This window comes from Trichechus manatus, unplaced genomic scaffold, assembly GCF_000243295.1.
Source record: "Trichechus manatus latirostris isolate Lorelei unplaced genomic scaffold, TriManLat1.0 scaffold00031, whole genome shotgun sequence".
Classification (NCBI taxonomy): domain Eukaryota; kingdom Metazoa; phylum Chordata; class Mammalia; order Sirenia; family Trichechidae; genus Trichechus; species Trichechus manatus.
The window spans coordinates 19,022,900-19,045,905 of NW_004443967.1; the positions used below are offsets into that span (position 1 = coordinate 19,022,900).

At 47.4% G+C, this 23,006-nt stretch overlaps 1 protein-coding gene across 1 annotated transcript in view; it reads left to right on the top strand.

Moving 5' to 3' along the window:
• MGMT (O-6-methylguanine-DNA methyltransferase) overlaps window positions 1–23,006 on the top strand; it is a 281,536-nt gene that overhangs the window by 25,666 nt on the left and 232,864 nt on the right. The gene's annotated exons all lie outside the window — the stretch shown is intronic.

Sequence of the window (23,006 nt, forward strand, 5' to 3'; positions counted from 1 at the left end):
GGCACGCTCGGGAACCGGCCTCAGCAGGGCTGCCCTGCACACGGCCGTCTGCGGAGCTCGGAGGGCTGGGACGAGGTTTCGTTTGCCTTTTGGAGTCCCCCTTCTAATCTCATCCTCAGCTTTTTAAAAATAATTGGTCGTTTATTTCTTTGAGATCCAGCATTGTTGCAAACCGTGTTTACCAATATTTACGGAGACGCAGACGCCTGGGGCTGCTGTGGTCACTCAGTCTTCCTCCAGCCCCTCCAGAAGCCAGTCTCAGGCCTGCCTCAGGGCTGCCCGCTTCCTCGGGGCCTCTTTATATGACCAATAACAATAAGCATGTTTAAAAATATATGAAAGTTTAATGAATGGCCAGTGAGAAGAGAGGACGACTTTTATAACGAGATTAATACCTTGGCTCAAGGGGCATAACATTTTAGTAAAATCAAAATTTGTATAGTTATCCTAGCAGTGTCTTCACCTCTGGCTTCCATATAAAAATGTCTAAATAAAATACCGGCCGCCATCTCTGGCCGTTGTTTGCATCTGCTCGACCTGGAGCCTACTGGGGCGGGGACGTCTGGGCCAGGGTCCCCCAGGTCTCTGTCACGTCAGCTTGTACAGCTGAAGGGTCTAGGGAATGCATCGATGCCAGCTGTCTTTACAGTTGAGATGTTTCTAGATGGTCTAGATGTTTCTGGGAAAAATGCAGGCAGAACTGCCCCAAAAGGTAGCTTTTTGTGTTGTTTTAAGTAAGCTCATACATACTCTCTACGTTTCCCCTTTCTAGTTACTACACTTTCAAAGAAGTCTGGATGTATTACTGTTATTTTCACAAGAGTGGCCTATTGGGGTAAACGCTATGGAGAAAGTATTCTGAATGGTTTCTGATTTAAACAACGGGGAGCCTCACTTAGTCTAATTTCTAATGTGATATAAAGCTGCCGGCCAGCTGACACCAGTCTTAATTTATGATCTGTTTAACCTTTTTATATCCTAGCCACAACCTCCCCTCCCCAAGACGTGAATCTGTGTACCCACACATTTCAGGGGGAGCATGCAGTGGTGGACGGCGCTCTGAATTGTAGAGGATGAGGGAGGGGATTTCGTTGAGCACATTGATGTGCGTGAGGCATCCTGTCCCGACTGCTGGTTCTGTGCTCCGTCAGCCGCTGGGGACTCTTCCAATCCAACTAAGTCCCATCTCCCAGCTTCTGAACTCCAGGTCATTGGGTCAGAATAGACCCTGAAGGTACACGGGTGACAATGGAGTGGCTTCCATTCTTTTTAACTTCTTACACTGAAACGATTTTAGACCTGCAGAAAAGTTGCAAAAACAGCACAGAAAGTTTCGTTGACCATGGCGTCACCATGAGTTGGAGCCAACTCAGCAGCCGCTAACAACAGTGGTTTCGCCTGGTATTAACACCCTGCGTAACTGTTGTTCTTGTTGTTAGGTGTCGTCGAGTCGCTTCTACCTCATAGCAACCCTGCGTAGAGCAGACCGAAACACCGCCCAGTCCTGCGCCGTCCTCACGCGTAACAACAGTTGTGATAACCACAGTACAATGATCAAAACCAGGGAATCAACGCTGGTATAAAACTACACACCCTGTTTGAATGTCACCAGTTCTGACAGCCGACCCAGGATCCCATGTGGCGTTCAGTTGTCATGTCTCCTTGGTCTCCTGATGGTTGCTGGGTCTTTCCTTCTGGGACCTTGTCTGTTTTGAAGAAACTGGTCGGTTATTTTGTAGAACGCCTCGTTTGGGTTTGCTGAGGTTGTCTCACGACTAGGTTGAGATTGTGCATTTTTGCACAGATGTGATAGCGTGCCCTTCTCAGAGCATCATATCGTGGGATACGTGAAGCTGGTATGTCATATTGCTGGTTAGGGTGCAATCGGCTGGGTTTCTCCAACTATTAAGTTCCTGTTTTTCCCTTTCTAACTAATAAATATCTTGGGGAAGATTTTTGAGACCATGCAAATATCTCGGCTCTCCTTAGCCTTTTGCCCACTAATTTTAGTGTCTGTCACTAATTTACAGCCTGTTAATGAATCTTGCCTGCAACACTTTCTACTCTGTCATTTGCCTGATATGTATTTTTCTCATTCCTTCTCAACTTACTATATGGGATTCATCTATAAGGAAGAGCTGTCCCTTCTCCTCCACTTACTTATTTATTCAGTGAACTACTTACATCAGCATGGGCTCATGGATATTTATCCTGTTTTATGGGTATAGTCTGATACTGTCATTATCTTATTTTGTTATTCATGTAACTCCAACTTTGTCCATTGGGAGCCCCTTGTGGTTGGTTCCATCCTTTTTGTAACACTTCCTTTTGTTCTGGCACCACAGTGTAATCCAAAGTTGTCTCTTCCCTGCCCCAGCCCTGGACTCAGTCACTTCTCCCAGGAGGGCTGGTTCCTTTTGCTGGGGAATGATATTTAGAAACCAAGATCTGGCCGCTGGCTGTGTTCATTGCTACTGGTGGGTTACTGCTTCTATCTCCCCTCAGTAGACAGCTGAAATATATGTATGTGTACTGTTATAGATTGAATTGTGTCCCCCCAAAATGTGTGTCATCTTGGCCAGGCCATGATTCCCAGTATTGTGTGATTGTCATCTGATGTGATTTTCCTACGTGTTGTAAATTCTATCTCTATGATATTAATGAGGCAGAATTAGAGGCAGTTATGTTAATGAGGCAGGACTCAATCTACAAGATTAGGTTGTATCTTAAGCAGTCTCTTTTGAGATATAAAAGAGAAAAGTGAGCAGAGAGACAGGGGGATCTCATTACCACCAAGCAAGAAGAGCCAGGAGCATACGTCCTTTGGAGCTGGGGTTTCTGCGCTGAGAAGTTCCTAGACCAGGGGAAGATTGATGACAAGGACCATCCCCCCAGAGCTGACAGAGAGAGAACCTTCCCATGGAGCTATCACCCTGAATTCGGACTTCTAGCCTCCTAAACTGTGAGAGAATAAATTTCTGTTTATTAAAGCCATCCACTTATGGTATTTCTGTTATAGCAGCACTAGATAGCTAAGACATGTACCGACCCACGCATCTAGAGTTCTGTATCTGTCTGTGTACGTCTTAAAGACCATGTGTTTTATACTGACACCTCCAATTCGAATCCAGCAAAACAGGTTTCACTCTAGCCCCCACTCTTTCCTGATTGTGAACTTCCTTTTCTGACAATGAGAAACCTTGCTTTCATAATCTACAATATGCTTGCTCATGTAAGGGCTTCTTTTAAACATACTCTGGTAAACCCTGTGTCATTGTATTGCCATCACCAGGTGCAGCTGAGGCCTGGTAGGCTAAGCCCTACTTGTGAAGGAGAGTATTTCATGGGCTTACTTGAAAAAACTTTAATCTGCAGGATTCTGGTTCTAGCTATGTGTGTAAACATGGTTAGCAACACAGGGCTGATGTTTTGGACTAGTAGAGACCGAAAATAAAATCATTTTGTTTCAAAACATCTGGCATGTTTCCAAATAGAGGTACCAGCTAATTAGCTTATTCTTAAATATCCAAATGTTGCATGTGGACAAGAAATAAAAATAAACCAATGAAGGTCCTCTAATGTTATTTTATGTGAAGAATAATAATCACTTTTCATAGCATTCTCAACCAATTTGGGAATTTTTCTTCTTTTTTCTCTCATTTTCTTTTTTTCATTTTTGTGCAGTTGGTACTTTTTACCTACATGCAGATTTTCATTTGTTATGATTCCTTCTTTTCTTTGTTGTAAACAGAAATATTGAAAATTCACTAAACATTAAACTCTTTAAAAGGTCTGGTTATATTATATCCGGGGTCTTACAGAGTGATCATATTCAGAGGCATGGCCAGGTCAGAGTTGTATGGTGTTATGTATCTTTATGGATACTGTGTTATGTCGGCTCTTACTACCAGGCTCATATTTCATAGTTGTTTTTTTTTATTTGAATTGGGTTTGCTGGTAGCAGAGACTTTAAAACTAACCTGATGGAAATACGAACTGATTATTATTAATTTTATCAGATGAAGATTGGAAATTTTGGTCACACTTACGAAATGACTAAATCTTACTTTAGGAAGAGAGAGGATATGAACAGTTAAAAAAAAAAAAATGGAGTTCACTGTCCTGAAATTTGACTTTAACCAGTGTCAGTTGCTGTTGAGTCAATTCCAACTCATGGCGACCCCATGTGTGTCAGAGTAGAACTGTTCTCCGTAGGGTTTTCAGTGGCTGATTTTTCGGAAGTAGATTGCCAAACCTTTCTTCTAAGGCACCTCTGGGTGGACTCAAACCTCCAACCTTTTGGTTAGTAGCTGAGCACATTAACCATTTGCATTATCCAGGGACTCCATTAATAGGTTAGGTGTTCCCTAATGCATTCTTTCTCAAATATATTCTTAAATATACCTTCAATTTCCTTATACTCTCTTTAGCACAAACCTTTGTCTATGGACCAATATTACAAATCTTGGGATGGGGGCAAGGCACGCAGGATTGAATTTTTTAAACTTCTCAAACAATGTGGGGGAATCCCAATGGCACATTTGTTCAGAGAAGGACTAGTTATTGCTAGTTTTGGCAGTCAGAGAATTTAGATTAGTGCCCGGTGTCACGGATTAAATTGTGTCTCTCCAAAATGTGTGTCAACTTGGCTAGTCTATGATTCCCAGTATTGTGTGATTGTCCACCATTTTGTGGTGATGTGATTTTTCTATGTGTTGTAAATCCTACCTCTATGATGTTAATGAGGTGGGATAGGTGACAGTTATGTTAATGAGGCAAGACTCAATCTACAAGACTAAACTGTGTCTTAAGCCAGTCTCTTTTGAGATATAAAAGAGAAAAGCGAGCAGAGAGACACGGGGACCTCATACCGCCAAGAAACAAGAGCCAGGAGAAGAGCGTGTCCTTTGGACCCGGGGTCTCTGTGATGAGAAGCTCCTAGACCAGGGCAAGATTGATGACAAGGACCTTCCTCCAGAGCCGACAGAGAAACCTTCCCCTAGACCTGATGCCCTGAATTTGAACTTGTAGCCTCCTAGACTATGAGAGGGTAAATTTCTCTTGCTTGAAGCCATCCACTTGTGGTATTCCTGTTAGAGCAGCACTAGATGTCTAAGACAACCAGGAAGCCATTTCTCTGGAGGCTGTCTCTTAGAGCATCTTCCGGTTACAGAAGAGCATGGTTGATAGGCTGGGCTCTGGAGGCAGAATCCCTGGGTTTGATTTTGGGCTTCCACAGCTTACTAGAAATGTGACCTGCTCTGTGCCAGTTTCCTCATCTGTAATGTGGGGTAACAATACCTCCTTCTTCACTGGTTTATTGTGAGGATTAACGTTATTAATACTCTAAATATTAGCTAACAGGTAGTCCCCAACTTACGATGAGCTTCCATTCTGACGACTCCATTGTAAGTCGGTTTTGACATAAGTCAGATACCCAATATTTTTAGTTTTCATTATTATTGCCTTTTATTATCTGTGTTTTTATCATAACACTGAACATCTGTGAGTGAACATCTGCAAATGATAACATCAGTAACTTATGTGCTACAGCATTGTATGTAGTACATGTTACTAATGATAAGATGTTCAAAAAAAAAAAACAGTCATAAGTGCAGTTTGTCATAACTCAACTACATCGTAAGTCAAGGACGGCCTATACAGCCTGTCAGGATTCAGTGTTACCATAGCACTGTTTGCTGTCTGATTAGCTTGATGCCTGTTTCATTGTCAGCTGTCCTCTAAATCTAAGCCTGCCTGTTGCTATCAAGCCAATTCTGACTCCTAGCAACCCTATAGGACAGGGTAGAACTGCCCTCATAGGGTTTTGGTACATCTTCACGGAAGCAGACTGCCTGCCACATCTTTCTCCTACAGAGTGCCTGGTGGATTGGAACTGCCAGCCTTTCAGTTAGCTGTCAGGGTCTTCACCACGGCACCACCAGGGCTCCTTGAATATCAGATCTGGGCAGACTTATAGAAATAAACTAAAGCCAAAAGATGTAGCTCAGTGGCTTTGGGTCGGTTGCTTCCTGGCATCAGGGACAAAGACAGGACTGGAGCCTGGGCCCAGACGGTTTCATAAAAGAGGCCCTGGTCGTTTTCTTGGGTTGAAATCTTTGCATATATTTTTTTCTTGGCCTTACCTCAGCTGGTGGCGGTTGGCTTGGCTGATTTCCTACCCACGTTCTTCTAAACACCAGTGACTTTTGGGTGGGGTTTGCCCGTGTACTCCTTGGTTCAGAGTTGCTGGCTTGAACACCCTTAGATAGGTCCTGCCCTTGTCTTGGGGAAGAACTGAAATCAAACCATTTGCCACTGAGTCAGCTCTGACTCATACGATCCCATGTGTGTCATAGTAGAGCTGTGCTCCAGGGGGTTTTCATGGCTGTGACCTTTCAGGAAGGGCACCTTCTCCTTCTCTAGGTTGGAGAGTGGGTCTTACCTCTGGTGAGAAGGAACAGCCAGTTATCAATTCCAAGACTGAGAAAGTCTCTATTCCCTTGGAAAACAGAGGGTCTGTTTTGGAATCGTTTGGAAAAAGTGGTTAGGGTGGCCTATGGGGAACTTCTAGAGTTTTCAGTAACATACGGAATTTTAATTTTGTCTTTTTTTTTTTTTTTTGTGGTGGTTACTCCTTTTAGCCACGTGGGTTTATTCAGTTAGTGATAAACCAACCAGTCTGTTACCATCCCATTTTCTGATGTTCATGTTTCTATTTACCACGAAGATAAACCATCATGGATTTCCCTTCCATTGGCGCACTTGTTGGCAGATGGTATTTTTACTTGTATGACCACCCTGCTCATTGCTGCCTTTCTGAGGACTTTAAATACATTTCTGGTCCAATAATAACTTACCTTAAAGTAAGCTTAGAGTCTGTAGCATTTGTACGTCTGGTAGACATAGTGCTCAGCAGTATTTCAGTCTCCCGCCTTCCTGGGTCTGCAGGAGAGCCCAGGACTCCCTCCCACTCAGGCTGGGGGTGGTCCTGTGACGCTCTGGCAAATAAAACGTGAGCTGAAATGACAGGTGGAACCCCTGGGTAGACACATTCAAGTTCCAGTGCATGATTGTCCCTCTTCCCTTCCTTGCTGGGCACCGTGCCCGTGAGTAAGGAGGTGAAGTTGCCATGACAGAAACCCCCTCTTCTACATTCAGCACCCCATGAAGCTCCTGCTCTGGACAGGAACCCGGACCTGCAGTGACGGTGGTGGTTACTGCAGAGTCACCAAGCCCAAGCTGACTAAGACAGTGTGGGCCGTCTGCATCAGGGAGGTAGCTCAGAATCGTGGTGAGAGCCTAGGCTTTGAAGAATGTGGGGCTTGACCTTGAAAACCGACCCGCCACTTGTGTGTGGTGTCCTTGGGCTCCTTAGCGCTCTCTCTGTTTTCTCATCCACACATAATTTGATCTACCTCTTAGGTTTGTTACTGTGAGGAGTGAATGAGATAATGTATGTAAAGCACCTGGCCCAGGGCCAGGCAAGTGTAGCTAATACATTTAGTCCCTACCCAGCTGGACCCTTTAACAGCCTGTTGGCAGGACACTGTCTCCTTACAGGTGCAGAAGGAAATAAATGATCACATGGTTATTTTATTTGCCTTATGAAAAAAGATAAGGATAATATACATCAGAGGTGGGAGGTGGTAGTCTGTCCTTAAAGAGAGCCGTAGCTGACACCCGAGGCGGTATTTTTCACGTCACTGTGGGTGATTGGGGACAGGGACGCCTCCCTTCCCAGCGGCCTACGAAGCTTGTGCCCTGTCCCATGTAATTAACTTAGGGAAAATCACATTGTGGGGACTCGGCTATTTCGCCCCTTATTCATGTCCTTAAAATCAAGTTAAATTTTTTTTTTTCAGCAATAACTTTTGAAGAACGTGGGGAGCAGAGAACAAAGTGTAGAGACTCAGTAACAAGCCGCCTGTGTGGGGTCTTCAGGATGATCTGCACAAACTGAATAGAGACAGCCGGTTTTAAAGGCAGCCTCACCCAAACATGACATCAAAATGCATGCAGTCTGGAAAGGCGCTTTTTCTTTCTATGGCTCTGCTCCATATTTCATTTATATTTGAAATGGAGTGGACGAATATGAATACAGATACTTAGAGTTACTGTAAAGTCATATGTTTATGTGCAATGTCTGGTTCCTTTACCATCTCTTACAGTTTAAAAGGGAGAGCAGTTAATGGTTTTGCCCACACTACTTGGATTTCTTTCTTTTTTTTTTTATTATGCTCCAGCTTGTATTCTTCAGGTGTGTGGCTATTTTAGTATTATGAGGAATGATGGATGATGCAGGAAAGTTTCTGTGGAAGCACTTCAGATATTGTGCAATGCACTTGGGGTTGGCTCCACTTGACTGATGCATGATTTATCCAATGTCCCTGCCACTTTCGGAGATAAAGCTGCAGTTTTATCAAAAATGCCAGCAACTGTGATTTAGAATTTATAAACCTCCCTTTTCAAATAATTGCTCTGATGACTTTCTGCCGGGGCAATAAAATGATAAAGGTAATTGCACACAAATGTGAGATCGCACCAGAATACAATAAAATTAACCTGAATTAGCTTGACTTGTCGATGAGAAGTATTTATGAAGTGGAGTGTTGCAATAAGGGAGTGTGATATTATAGCTGGGAGGTGAGTTACCGCCTTAATGCAATATTCTTTAAATTTAAAAAAGAGACTTTCTTTTGAAGGTGATTGTGCTTTTGAAATTAAGTTGATGTGATTCTTGTAATTGGCAACAATAATGTGTTTTGAAGGTAATATCTTTTATTGTGTTATACCTATAGTTGCATTACCTTTTATTTAGCCTTTCCTTGCTTCAGCTTTTCAAATACTCAGGTAGAGGCCGACCTGGAATCCATCAGATCCACGGGGCTAGCATGTTGTATTCTCTCTTCAGCACTGTCCTTGTCTGAATGTTAACAGACTTTTGCTTTTTTCATGTTTGGTTAAATCATTTCCACATCAAAGGCTAACTGTTATGGTCATTTAGTTTTTTAAAAGTTTGATAGGGGTCCTTACAAGCGTGCTTTCTTTTCTTTTCTTTACATATGTGCTAAGAATTTTGCATTGTAGACTAATGAGTTTCAACAGTGTCAGCCCCAAGACCAGCCAACCGCATGCTGCTGAGTCGATTCTGACTCATGGCGACCCCGTGTGTTACGGAGTAGAACGGCTCCGTAGGGTTTTCTTGGCTGTAATCTTTACGGAAACAGATCGCCAGGCCTTTCTTCTGCGATGCCTCTAGGTGCGTTTGAATCACCAACCTTTAGGTTAGTAGCTGAGCGCAAACCGTTTGTGCCACCCAGGGTCCTTCAACCCCAGTATCCCCATTTAAATGCCCATGGTTGATGACGTTCCATTTACGACCCTAAAGTGAAATTCATGGATAGTATGTACCTATATATACTATCTAAAACACAAACAAAACCGTGCAGAAAGGTGTGGCTAAAAAGGCACTGACTTACAGGAAAGTGTTGTGTATTTAGAATGTAAATGCTTGGGTGGCACTACACTGAAGGTCATAATGAAGTAATCAGATGTACGTACCTCGCAGACAGCAGCTCCAAGCGGTGATTGATACGGTTTTGCTTATTGGCGATTCGTGGTCCAATCAGCGTTGACACAAGGGGCGTGGTTTTTCCAAAATGGTGGACAACTGTTCATCAAGTTCCAAAGACGGTGAAGACCATCGTTCCCTTGAGTTACAGGTAGTTGCATTCCTGGAGAACCCGGGTGGAGTAAAACTGCAAAACAGATTCTGTGTTTGCATGTTGAATGGAGCGGTATTCTAGGTTCTGATTAATTTTAGACTTGGATGTGTCGCAGGACCTTTGGACGTCACGGATGGAGGTCCGCTCTGTCGTTTGCGAGGGCCCCACATATTGCAGGACTTGTTACACTCTCAGTTTTGCCTGTTAAATGTTAATAGTTCCCACGATCATTGTGGCAACCAGAAAACACCTCCAAATTTCCAATACTTCCTAGCTGAGAATGACTAGAGAGGATTCTAACTATAGAACATCAGACACAAGCCAGGTTGTGGTCAGTTCTAGAACTTCCCAAGCACACCAGTGGTGGGTACATATGCTGCCGTACATAGGACAGTAGAAAGCCTGAGGTACCTGTTTCCAAGTGGGTGGAAGAGAAATGCCCCCAAAGATGAGAGTCCAGGGGCTAGTCTTTTGGTGCGCCATAATACCCTCCGCCACCATTTGACCTGATTTTGTCTAATCTGGATTTGCGTGAGTATGGGTGTTTTTTTGGTTTTTTTAGTTTTCGTTTTTCCATCTAGCTCCGTGGAAGGAATTTTGAAAGCTAAGGTAGACTTTAGAAGGTGCAGCAGACTTAAAACAGCAATATGTGTGTTTATTACTGTTGATTTTGGGAGGATGCCGCTGGTCTGTTGTTTTCCTGAAGAGAAAAAGATGTTGGGAGAGAATACACCTAGAAAAATATAACCAGTGGGAATTTTTCCAGAAAGAAGTGGAAGCTAGAAAATTCAAGTGGAATAATGGACGTGGTGGTAGATAAACCACCTCTTGTAGGTCCTGGCTTTGTATTTGCTAGTCCATGGATAATCTGTATCCTGTGACAATAGCCTTCTTAGACTCTTTTGGTTTAGTTAAAAATGAAAACAGTGTAACAAAAAACGGGCTTTGTGATTAGCCTCGCCTGCGTTTATATGTTCAAATGTAGGCTTGCCTTTCCTACTAAGGTATCAAGTATCAGGCACTGTGTTCTGATATGATGTGTTCAGATTGTGTTGTGGCAAAGAATATCGAACATACCACGGACTGCCAGAAGAACCAACAAATCACCCTTAGAAGAAACACAGCCAGAACGTTTCTTAGAAGCGAGGATGACGAGCTTTTGGCCCGCTTACCTTGCACGTCATCAGGGAAGACCAGCTGCTAGAACAGGATGTCGTGTTTGGTAGAAGGTCAGCGAAAACGAGGGCATTGAGTTGGACTGACACAAAACAGTGATCTCAAACATACCAGTGATCATGAAGCTGGCACAGGACCAGGCAGTGTTTTGTTCTGTTGAGCCCGACCCCAGCAGAGACTACACAGCATCAGCTAACTAGAAAGCAGCTTCACACAGGAGCTCGCTGGCGTAGACGGGCGGGGGCGTCCGCTGGCCGGCGTAGACAGGTTCGCTCAGCGTTTCTTCCCTCTGCCTTGCACATCCTCCCTTCTGCTTAGAAACTCCTCTCAGTTGGCCCCCTTGAGCTCCACCCACCCCTCACAGCTTTCCTCCTCCAGCGAGCTTTCCTTGGTCCTTGAATTTGCATATCTTGTTCTTCGGGAACCTTCTCTGCATTTCTTTCTCCGGGTCTCTCATAGAGCAGCGTCATATAGTTATGCTCTGGGATGTGACTCTGAGGCTGTAGACTGAATCAGGATCTGACTCTAGCTCTGCCACTTAGTAGCTGTATATACTCGGTCAGGTTGCTTAAAATCCCTGAAAGTCTCAGTTTCCCTCTCTCTAAAATGGGCATTCTAAGGCTGTCACAAGGAGCCCTGGTGGCACAAAGGTTAAGCACTCAGCTGCTAATGGAAAGGTTGACAGTTCAAACCCACCAGTGGTTCTGCAAGAGAAAGACCTAGCGATCTGCTCCTGTGAAGATTACAGCCTAGAAAACTGTATGGGGCAGTTCTGCTCTGTCCTGCAGGGTTACTATGAGTCGAAGTCGAACCGACGGCAGCACCACCCACGGTGCGGCCACACTCCTAGGGTTACTTTGGAGGATTGGGTAAGGCCATGCCATCCAGGCGTGCGCGTGGGGCCTGCTGGCACTCAGCCGTCAGCAGAGATGACCTCGACTGCCAGCCCCTCCCAGGGTGGGCTTTACCATGCTGCCGTGTCTGCACTCAACCTGTGTCTTTGAGGGGAGCTCTGAAGACAAGGGGGCGCCGTGCGCCTCACTGTTTAATGTGCCGTTGTCCTTAGCTGCTGTTGAGTCAATCCCAGCTCATGGCGACCCACGTATACAGAGTCGAACTGCTCCATGGGGTTTCAAGGCTATGACCTTTCAGTAGCAGATCACCAGGCCTGTCTTGTGGGGAGCCTCTGGGTGGATTCGAACCACCAGCCTTTTAGCTAGTACCCAAGCGCTTAGCCATTTGCGCCACAGAGGGACTCTGTTTAATGTGCTGTTGGGTATTAAGACCTCCCTCTAGGGCAGCTTGTGGATGGAGGATAAGGCTGTTGTGAAGAAGGTGTGGGCTGAAAATGCCACGGGTCTTGTTGTCTAAGTGAAGGTTGGGAGGAGGGCTGCCCAGGGCAGAGCCCGCCGGTGCCCAGGCCCAGGGGGCTCCTGGAGGGAAGTGGCCTGCCTTGAGGAGATCCGGGTTTCGGTGAGGATCCTGTTGACTTGGGGACATGGGGCTCCGCAGGAATGAGCTTTTCCAGTAAATACAGAGCCCTGAGGTCAGGCACAATGCAAAGCAAGTTCTGCTAGAAGCCCGAGATAGGTATTTACGGCCTCGCTGTTGGGAAGCGAGCAGTGGGCCTCAGGTGAGTCGGCCAAAATGACAAATGGCTTCTGGTGCAACTTTTTATTGTCGAGCTGCACGCTGTATTTCTTCCGACCGCTGCGGTGTTTGCCTGAGTTTTGACTGTATTAGTTACCTGTAAGATGGAGAACCCTCCAGTGCCCCCACCAGGTGTGGGTCTGCTTTCAGCACATTTCGTCTGCCACGTTTCAGACAAAGCGAAAGCTCTTCTCATCCCATCACAGGTTTTTAGGGTCTGATCAGAGACAAAGCCAGTCCTGAACGGCTGGGTCCAGGACGATGCATTGAGTGCTTTGTAGGGGTGACACCTTCCGTTTGTGAGGTTTTTGGTTTGAGGGTGTCTACCATTCCCTCCCCTCTTCTCCCGAGAGCGGCTCCCCAGTTCCCTGGGGTTGGCGGTGGGCCCGTAGAGCTTCTCAGCCCGAGTCTGTCCCAGCCCATTGTCCCAGGGACTTTGTAAGCGTCTCCAGTGGGCAGAGTTAGACCCTCTCCCAGATGACTCTGCCACGCCCCCTCCCAGCCCCATCCCCCTCTCCGTGTCCTACTGGGAAAGCCCCGGCCTGGGGGCTCTTGTTGTGTGTTGCCATCCAGTCAGCACAACTCATGGTGACCCCGCGTGCGACGGAAACACTGCCTGCCCTGCGCCATCTTCACGATCCTTGGTACGCTCAAGCCCATGGTTGCGGCCGCCATGTATTTTGAGTGTCTTCCAAGCTAGGGGGCTCATCTGCTGCCACTATATTGGACGATATTTTGTTGTGAGCCCGAGGGTTTTCACTGGCTGATTTTCAAAAGTAGATCGCCAGGCCTATCTTCCTAGTCTGTCTTAGTCTGGAAGCTCCATTGAAACCTGTCCACCATGAATGACCCTGCAGGGATTTGAAATACTGGTGGCATAGCTTCCAGCATCACAGCAACACACAAGCCGTCACAGTACAACAGACTGACAGACGGGTGGTATGGCATAGAGAGTAGTTGCCCCATATGTGATGACGCATATGAAGCACTGTTCCTGGTCTGGCCTTAGGAGGACTGAAGGGGTCTGTTGGGCCAAGAGAATCCAGGCCATAGTTCATGGAGGAAGGAGGGGAAAGAAATGTGGTATGAAGCTCGGCTGCTAACCAAGAGGTCTGCAGTTCAAATCCACCTCCTTGGAAACCCTATGGGGCAGTTCTCCTCTGTCCTGTAGGGGCGCTGTGAGTCGGAATTGACTCGGCAGCAGCAAGTTTTTTTTTTTTTAAACAGGGGAAGGTGTTCTCAGGAAGTTAGTCTGGGTGGCGGTCATTAAAATACCGTGTGGATCAGAAGATGAGAAAAGACTGGTTTTTTGCTCTAGAAGAAGGCCGGGCATGTTGAGGTGAGTGGGTGCTGACCTTTCTGGCAGAGTGTAGACTTAGTTAACTTGAGAAGCCAAATTAAGTAGACTCGTCAGGGAACATTGCTCACTTGATTGAAAAAGGGATAGGTGTAGTATTTTCTGCTGTGAAAAAGGATTAGGTATCATTAATTGCTTATTTCAAAGAAATGTTCAATATGACGAAACCCGGTAAAATCCAATCATTTGACCGGTCATTTCAGGGAGGCGGCTTTGACAGGGTTGGATGTACGAACGCACCTGTGTCATTTCAGTGGGAGACCAGGAGCGTGGGCATCGGTTCGCTCTCCGAGGGGTCTAGTTCTGTTTCCCTTTTGAGGTGGAATTTTGCCTTCCCTGTACGAGATGTTTATTACTGCTACCGGAAGGTGTCTGGAATATATATTGCTTTAAGCTGCGGGATAAACTTTACTCTCCGGATGGTTTAATTTTTATTGCGTTCCCACAGTGCGCCTCTGTTGTTCCGACGATACGCACGACAGTGTCTGCCCCCTGAGACCACGCTCAAAATTGCGTCTTCAGTGCACATCACGGTCCCAGGCACCGCACGTCCATTGGATTCCCTGATTCATTTTTGCTGGCTTTTTCTCGGTTTGTCTGCCTCGCACATTAATATTTCCTCCTACGCTTTGTTATTTCTGTAGAAAAAAGTTGTGTTTTACCAAGTAGAAAATATTTTATAGTAGTAGTAGTTCATGATTTTAGTTGCAAGTTGCTTAAAATTGATACGATGACTAAAGCTTCGGCCAGAATTCCACTCTGAAAGCATGCAGAGGTGCTTGTGTTCTCCAGTTTGACCAGAGATGACTTTGGAAAAGGAATTCCACCCTGCCAGACAGTTTATTTCCCTGACTGTTGTCTCTGCAGCCTCTTCTCAGTTCTATGGGATTATGGGATATAGAGTGTGCTTTGTTCGTTGATATCTGTACGTATAATATTTTTAAAGAATTTAACTTTTGGGTATTAAAAAGCATCTCCTGGCCACTAGCTTTTGAGAAGGTTCCAAGAATTGTGACATTAAATTACTTCACATCCAGCAATTAAGAAGAAGAGCAGCAGGGCCTCTGGGTAGCCCAGGCTGAATAACTGTTTCCCAGATAATTGGTAGAATCCTTGTGCTTAGTGTCAGGAGGGAATTTAGAGGCCCTGGTGGCGCAGTGGTTAAAGCGTTCTGCCTCCAGGTAAAAGGTCGGCAGTTGGAATCTGCCAGGTGCTTCTTGGAAACCTACGGGGCAGTTCTGCTCTGACCTGTAGGGACGCTATGAGCGGGAATTGACTTGACAGCAGCGGGGTTGGTGTTTTTGTTTTAGACCACCCACAGAATCCCTGGGTGGCACAGAGGTTATCACGCTCAACTACTAACCAAGAGATTGGAGGTTCAAGTCCACCCAGAGGCGCCTCGGAAGATAGACTTGGTGATCTGCCTCTGAAAGGTCACAGCCTTGAACTCTGTGGAGCATTGTTCTCTGCACACGTGGGGTCACCATGAGTCAGAATTAACTCTGCGTAGAGTTCCTGAGTGGCACAAACGGTTAAATGCCCAGCTGCTAGCTGGAAGGTTGACGGTTTGAACCCACCTAGAGGTACCTCGGAAGAAAGGTCTGGCGATCGGCCTCTGAGAGGTCACATTCTTGAAAACCCTGTGGGGCACAGTTCTCTGCACACATGGGGTTGCCATGAGTTGGAGTTGACTGGATGGCGGCAGGTTTTTTTGTTGTTTTAGCCTAACCCATGTTGGCTCCCAGCGTAAACTTCAGAGGAAGAGCTCAGATCAGTTTTTATGAGTTCTCTAAATGTTTTATTGTAAGCTGATCCCTCCCCACCCCTCTTCCTTTTTTTTGAACATTGTGTTTTAGGTGAAAGTTTACACAGCAAATTCGTTTCCCATTCAACAGTTTATACACAGTGTGTTCCGTGACATTGGTTGCTATCCCCACAATGTGTCGGCACTCTCCCCATTTCCACCCTGCCTTCCTCTTTCCATCCCTCCAGTTTCCCTGCCCCTCCTTGCCTTCTCTTCTTTGCTTTTGGTTAAATGTTGCCCGTTTGGTTGTGTAGTTGATTGTTCTAAGGAGCACATTCCTCACAGGTGTTACTGTTTATTTTATAGGCCAGTCTATTATTTGGCTGAAAGGTGACCTCCGGGAGTGACTTCAGTTCCAGGTTAAAAGGGTGTCTTAGGGCGATAGTCTCAGGGGTTCTTCCAGTCTCTATCAGCCCTGTAAGTCTGGTCTTTTTCATGAATTTGCATTTTGTTCTACATTTTTCTCCCATTATAACTGGGACCTTCTGCCGTGTCCCTGGTCAGAGTGGTCCTCAGTGGTAGCCGGGCACCATCTAGTTCTTCTGGTCTCAGGCTAGAAGAGGCTGTGGTTCCTGTGGGCTGTTAGTCCTGTGGACTAATTGCTTCCTTGAGACTTTGGTTTCCTTCAGCATCTTGCTATATTTATTGTTTCATCAAAGTTCCATCCAGTGGACCCCAGATCTTTCCGGCTTGGATGTCCGTTGCTAGAGGGAGGCCCCTTCCTAACTGAGATTGTATCATAGGATTCTTTATAGAGGCGGCTAACACACAGGTGTGGCAGCCTCAGTGGGCTGGGTATTGCTGCGCAGAGGCAGGTCAGAGGAAGCAGGCTGCCTGGCCTCCTGACGTCCCCGGTGCCCCCACTGCCCCTGCCGGGTGTCTGCGGCTCACCTGGTGCGGCAGCTCCGGGTCTGTCCTGCCGTCCCCACGAGATGGGGTGCGGTTAACGCCACGTGCTGGGCCGGAACAGGCTGGGCTGGACCAGGAGGAGTTACTGGGGAGCGGACCACTCTCCCGTTCCTGGTGCTGGTGAAGAATTCCTCTTAAATTGAATCCACTACTTCAGACCTTCATCAAAGTAATTTTAATAGAACGCTTGAATCAATAAGAAGCAGCCTGGGAAACAGCCCCCCCACCCCCGCATCATAGTTTAGGAATTCAGGTCCTCTATTTCTTGCTTGTAATTAGCATGAAGGAGCAACTTCCCTGATACTTGCTGATTTTTCTCCTTTTGGAAAGTTACCCAGACTTTTGCTATCATTTTGTGGGTCACTGGTATTATATACACCCAGAGCAGAAACGAGACTGAGCCACCACGGATAGTGGAGGCCTCTGGGGGCATACATAGCACCCACATATAGAATCCAACTCATGGTGACCCCATGTGTGTGAGAGTAGACCTGTACTCCATGGGGTTTGCAGTGGCTGAGTTTTTAGAAATAGATCACCAGGCCTTTCTTCTGAGGTGCCTCTGGGTGGACTGGAACCTCCAACTTTTTGGTGAGCCGCCCAGAGCATTAACCGTTTCATCACCCAGGGGTTCTAAAGATGGCAGAGGAATGCAATTTCCTTTGTTATGAAGTCTTCCATTTTCCTTTTGGAAGGATTTCACTCTGCTTACTTCTTTAATGGCTGAAAGATGTGAAGGTACTTTGTTAATTTTAAAGTCCCAAAAACACGTGGGAAAAAAATGCCAAAAGATGTATATTCCCAGTTTGTGTTATATGAATCTGCATGCTTCCTAGAGGCTTTCTGCTGTCTGCTTTCGCCTGCACCCAGCGGGAGGACTGCACCGGGGGTTACCCCTTCCATGTTATCCAGGACACCCCACTCTGCACCCTGGTGACAGACAGGTCCCCGTTTCTTCTGTTACTTAAAGAATCTAACACCCTGTATTGCGATACCATTTTTCTGTAAGCCCTGGACACAATAAATCGTATTTTAATTGTAATTAAGACTTCGAGGTCGCTAGGCTGTCTTTGAGGGGAAGTGCCTGTCCTCTTTCCAGAAAGACAATTTATCATAGAGTGTATGGTTTTTGAAGAATTTACTGTAAGATGAAAGACTGGTATTTTATTCTTGCGTTTAGAAGTATTTAATCAAACAGTAGTGCACTTTTCGTCTAGAAATACTGGCCGCAGCTGCAGCATTAGACTGAATTATTGCTCGAGGAGTAAAAGGGACAGAATTATCCGTTCAGGTTATCAGCCACTGATAGGTTTTGGGTGTGATGTGACTAATTTAGCCCATAGATGGGCCGGAGCCTGGGTCAGTCACTCCTCGTCTGTGTGGGTTTCGGCAGAGCTTGGCCTTGTCTGGAGGACCCGTCTGTCCCTTGAAGAGCTGCAGGAGCTTTTTAAAGAGCGGGTGCTGTCAAGGCTGGCTTGTTCACAGCCACTGGAGCGTGTCTGGAACATAAGGCTCTTCCATTCGGGACACCAAGCCATGAATCATCTGGCTGCCTCGCCCGGGAATCTCGGCAGCAGAAACATCTGAAATGAGCTGTGCGTTATGGGTAGAGAGGACTTCGGGGCTGGTCCGTGCGGCGCAGACGTGCGCTTGGCACCTGCCTGGGGCTTGGTGGTAGGTCTGTGCCGCTTTGCATTGGAGGCCGGTAGGCATTGCTAAGCCAGTGCTTTAGAAAATTCCAGAAACTTTTGTAGCCACACCTTTGCTGTGGTTGCGATGTAAAAGGACAAGGAGAGTGAGCATCTGTTGAATCAAAGTAGTCTAATGATGTGTTCCTCGGTGGGTGGGAGAGAGCGAACTGGGAGAACATATAGATGTTCTAATTGTTTGCGCGGCTCTTTAGGCCACGGGCTGACGGGCTTCATCTGTGAAGGCCCAGACAGTAAGTATTTTTCCCTTTGGGGGCTACATGGTCTCTGTGGAAACCACCCAGCCATGCCATTGTAGTGTGAAAGTAGCTGTAGACAGTATGGAGGTGAGTGTGCCAATAAAACGTTATTTATGCACACTGAAATCAGAATCTCCTATCATTTCTGGGCGTCAAGAAATAGTTTTCTTTTGATTTTTTTAGCCGTTAAAAAATGTAAAATCCTCAACATAGTGAACGTAATTGACGTCACTGAATTGTGCACGTAAAAAGCGTTGAAGTGGCAAATATTTTGTTATAAATATCTCACTGCAATAAAAATTAAAAAACAAACAAACGTAGATTGGTAGGAGGGGCCTTGGACCGAGTTCAGAGGGTCAGCCTGTGTGCTGCAGAAGTTGCTGGGTCTGGAAGTCTGGAAAGGGGAGGGGGGCTGTAGGAGAAGAGCTGTCAAAATGCCAGGGAGCCTGCTGAGTCCGGGGGGTCCCACATTTTACGCAGATCTTCTTAGCACCGAGCACCGTGCAGTTTTGTGGAATGCTCCCAGGGAGTGTTGTGGAGTGGGGGCACCCCACAGAGGTCCCGAGAAGGAGGGGCAGGCTGTGTCTGGGCATGTGTCCCCGTGTGCATGGGGGTACTAGAGGCCTCCTTGTTGCAGGGGGCTTCCCACCTACATGTTCCTGTGGTGGGGGGTCTCATTCCTGCACGTTTGCTGAAGGTCTCTGTGAGGAGGTCGGTGGGTGCCAGTTCTGGAATCTCCATCCAAAAGTCCTCACTGTTCTGCCTGAATCAGCACAAACAAGGGTTTGGTCATTGCACCTGGAAACAGCATTGTCCTGACTGCCCGGGGTTAATTGTATCATCCACTGACTGATGTGACGCAGATACAGTAAGCACGTGCTTTTGATGTGCAGGTCTCTACGTGCACAGGTGGACAGTGTTATTACCTGTTTGTGCCACTTGCTCTCACGGCTTGATTGCAAACAACTATACACGATGCTTTGATACTACAAGATCGCTTCCTGGATGAAGAGGATTTCAAATCACACTTGGCTGTTTGGAAGAGAAGTTTGAGATGTTTCTACTTCACCACCGGATCTGGCTTGTCAGAGGGAGGGGTTGTTCTTTTCCAGAAGTTTCTCAGAGACCAAGACCAGAAGCTGATCCCTCTCTCTTCTGGAGTAGGAGTCTGGTGACTTCGGCTGCTTTGCCTAATTGAGAAAGTTGGTGTGTTTCCCTCACGTCTTCCTGTGTGTGCTGACACGCTGCCTGTTCTCTAAGAAGGCAGTTAAACTCCACTCAACTTTCAAAGGCTGTGAAGAATGAGGTTATTTTCTGCCATGACATATTTAAGCTGAAGCTTCCCAAGACATAACAGGCTTAAGAAGTGACATTTCATTGTGAACACCAGGCTGCCAGCGTGCTCCTCGTGACTCATGACAGACTGTCACTGTGGCATGGTGGTTAGCGGGCACCCGCCTGCTAGAACGCTTCCAGCTCATGGGGACGTGCTGTTGGCGGGGCCGAGACGCTCGACCCAGGCAGGGCCTGTGGAGCACAGTGTGGTGGCCGGCAACCGGCACCCCGAGGGAAATCACCGTCCCGTTCAGACCACATGGGCGACAGGGCTCCGTGCTTTCCTCAAGACGGTTATTTCCATCACTGATGGTGACAGAGGACGTATTTTCTTCTCAGTAGATTATGAACAGGTCATTCTTGATCAAAACTGAAGTTCAGTATGTTACAGTATGACATGAGAATGTCGCGAGATTTGGGGTGTCTTGGGCTTGGAATCCCTGGCTGGTGCAAACGGTTAACACATTTGTCTGCCAGTCAAAAGGCTGAAGGCTCCAGTCCACCCAGAGGTGCCGTGGAAGAAAGGCCTGGCACTCTACTTCCAAAAAATTGGCCATTGAAAACCCTTTAGAGCACATTCTTCTCTGCGACACACAGCACACCATCCCTCAGAGCTGACTCGACCGCCACGGGTTTGGCGTTTTGGTTTCCAGTGCGTCTCCTGAGGCTCCCTTTGCGGGGACGTGTAGGTATTTTCACAGTGCACGGCAGTGGTGTGTTATTTGGATGACTGGCGTACGCAGAGCGTTCGGTAAGACCCGCATTCTTGCTGCTGAGACCCACTCTTTCGCCCTGGCCCCCAGCTGCTGTGCCGAGTGTTCCTTACAGCCAGGGCGCACGTGGGTCCCCACGAGTTGGAATGTGCTTGACAGCAGCTAACACCATCACGCCAGGTGGCTCATGCGGGAGAAACGTCACGTGCTTGGCCAGCGTGTGCTCATCACTGTGCCCTGACTGCCCGTTATTTCATCTCCGTCCCTTCTGCTTCTCTCGCTGTTCAGCTCCTCTTCATCCTCCTGTGGGTCGCTCCCAGGGTCTCCTCCAGGAGTCCCAGCCTCGGTTCACCCGTGCACAGCAGCCGGAAGAAGGCGCCTTCCGCAACGCAAGCCTGCTGCGCGCCTCCCACCTTTAAAACTCTTCCTGCCTTTTCGGGGAAAAGGCCAGGCTCAAGAAGTGGCCCACCAGAGGAGGGTGTGAGCACCCAGCCTGCCTGCCAACTCTGCTTCGTGGCACGTCTCTCCTCAGCGAAGATCTTTCCACCTGCTGTTGCACCCTGGTCTTCTCACCTGGCAGCTCCCTGTTAGGATTCCATCGCTGTTTGCCTATCATTTCTCCAGAAGTCCTCGCTGTCCACACTTGCCCCTGTGTGCGCTCACGGTACCCCTCCTGTGGGTTCCCTGAGCCGCTCCCCCAACCCACGGGGCCCCGGTGGGGGTGGCCTGGCCCCCTTGCTCCGGCCGCCCCGCGTGCGCTCTGCCCCTCACTTACTCCTTCAGGTCAGCTCGTCTGCCCGTCAGCGGTTAATTACCTTCTTTGGTGGTGGCTGTTAATCGGTCAGGATCCAGCGGGACCCCTTCTTGGCACTGCTCGTGGGTTGATCAGGACCCCTTTCCTGTGGTTTCCCTGCAGGGACATCGGGAGCAGGTCTGTCCCGTGCACGCAGCTCAGAACCCGTGGCTGCTTTGTGGCTGTGTCATTCACAGCGAGCTGTACCTGGGTGCTGCCCCCTGCCTCATGCGCACCTGGCACTGTCGCTTCCCGCCGTCTCCCCTCTGGCTCCCCAGCGCCCCACATACCCTTGAGGCCACGCCACCTGCTGCTTGCTGCCCACCCCCTCAGCCCCCTTGCGTCCCTGCTCCGCCTCCTGGTGTCTGACACCCCCACCCCTGTGCAGGCTGCAGGCACCCTTCCGCCTCTTAGCCACCTTGGCCAGCTTGGCCCAAACCCCTTGTCAGCAGACACCAGTGGCCCGGCCGGATAGCCCAGAGCTGCCTCTGGGGACAGGTTACCCGTTGTTGTTGCTGCTGTGTGCCTTCGAGTTGATTCCAACTCGTAGCAGCCCCATGTGACAGAGCAGAACAGTACAACTGCCCCACAGGGTTTCCTGGGCCATGATGTTTACAGGAGCAGATGGCCAGGTTTTTCTCCCTCCGAGCAGCTGGTGGGTTTAAACTGCCTGCCTTTTGGTTAGTAGCCGGGTGCTTAATCGCTGCGCCATCAGGGCTGAGATACTAAACCTGTTTTTACTTGTGCCCACGGGAAGGCTCCATGCGGAATGTTCTGGTAAGTCTAGAAAGAAGAAGGCAGCATTCAGGCTTCTGTGGACTCTCACACCCCATTCCTGGCTGGGTTGACCGGAAACCACGTTAACATTGCCACGCTTCTTCTTTGGCAAAGTGGTGGTCAGTGGGTTATGGTGATTCTCTTTGACTACTGCTAATGGGTTTAAAAACCCAAAGGCTCCGGTGGAAATTCACCCAGCCAGGCCCGCTCAGTACTGGGTGTATGTTTGGGTCCATCCTCACGGGGTCTTGGCCTCAGAGGAGAGTGTTTCCAGATAGTCCTCATGTTGGGGCCAAATGAGGTGCGGTTTATGTCAGTTTCTCTTTAAACCATGAGGAAGGCTAAGCAGGGCTTCAAACTGGTTCATTCCAGTTCAAACCCCTGCTGAGAATTTGTATTTCCATACCATATATACTGAATCTGAATCTACAGTTTAACAAGATCCCCAGGTGATGTGTTATGTGTAATACATTTTGAGAACCACTGCTCTACTAGTGCTTCTCAGAATTGGACCCAAACCAGCAGCATTAGCATCGCCTGGGAACTTGTTAGAAATGCAGATTCTCAGCAGGGTTCAAACTGGAATGAACCCATTGGAAGCCCTGAGTCTAAGTCACTTACTTCCTCTCACTTCCTGTGAGCAATGACCAGCCCGTAGGGTCTGGATTCGGGGTGACTAATGTAAAAATGATACATCATATGATTAGATTCCAAAAATGAGAAAAAAGCTTTAGAAGATATTTTACATTTTAAGTGACTGGTGTTTCTGTTGCGCTTTAAAGGTATATGCTTCAAACTCTTGCACATACATTTTTT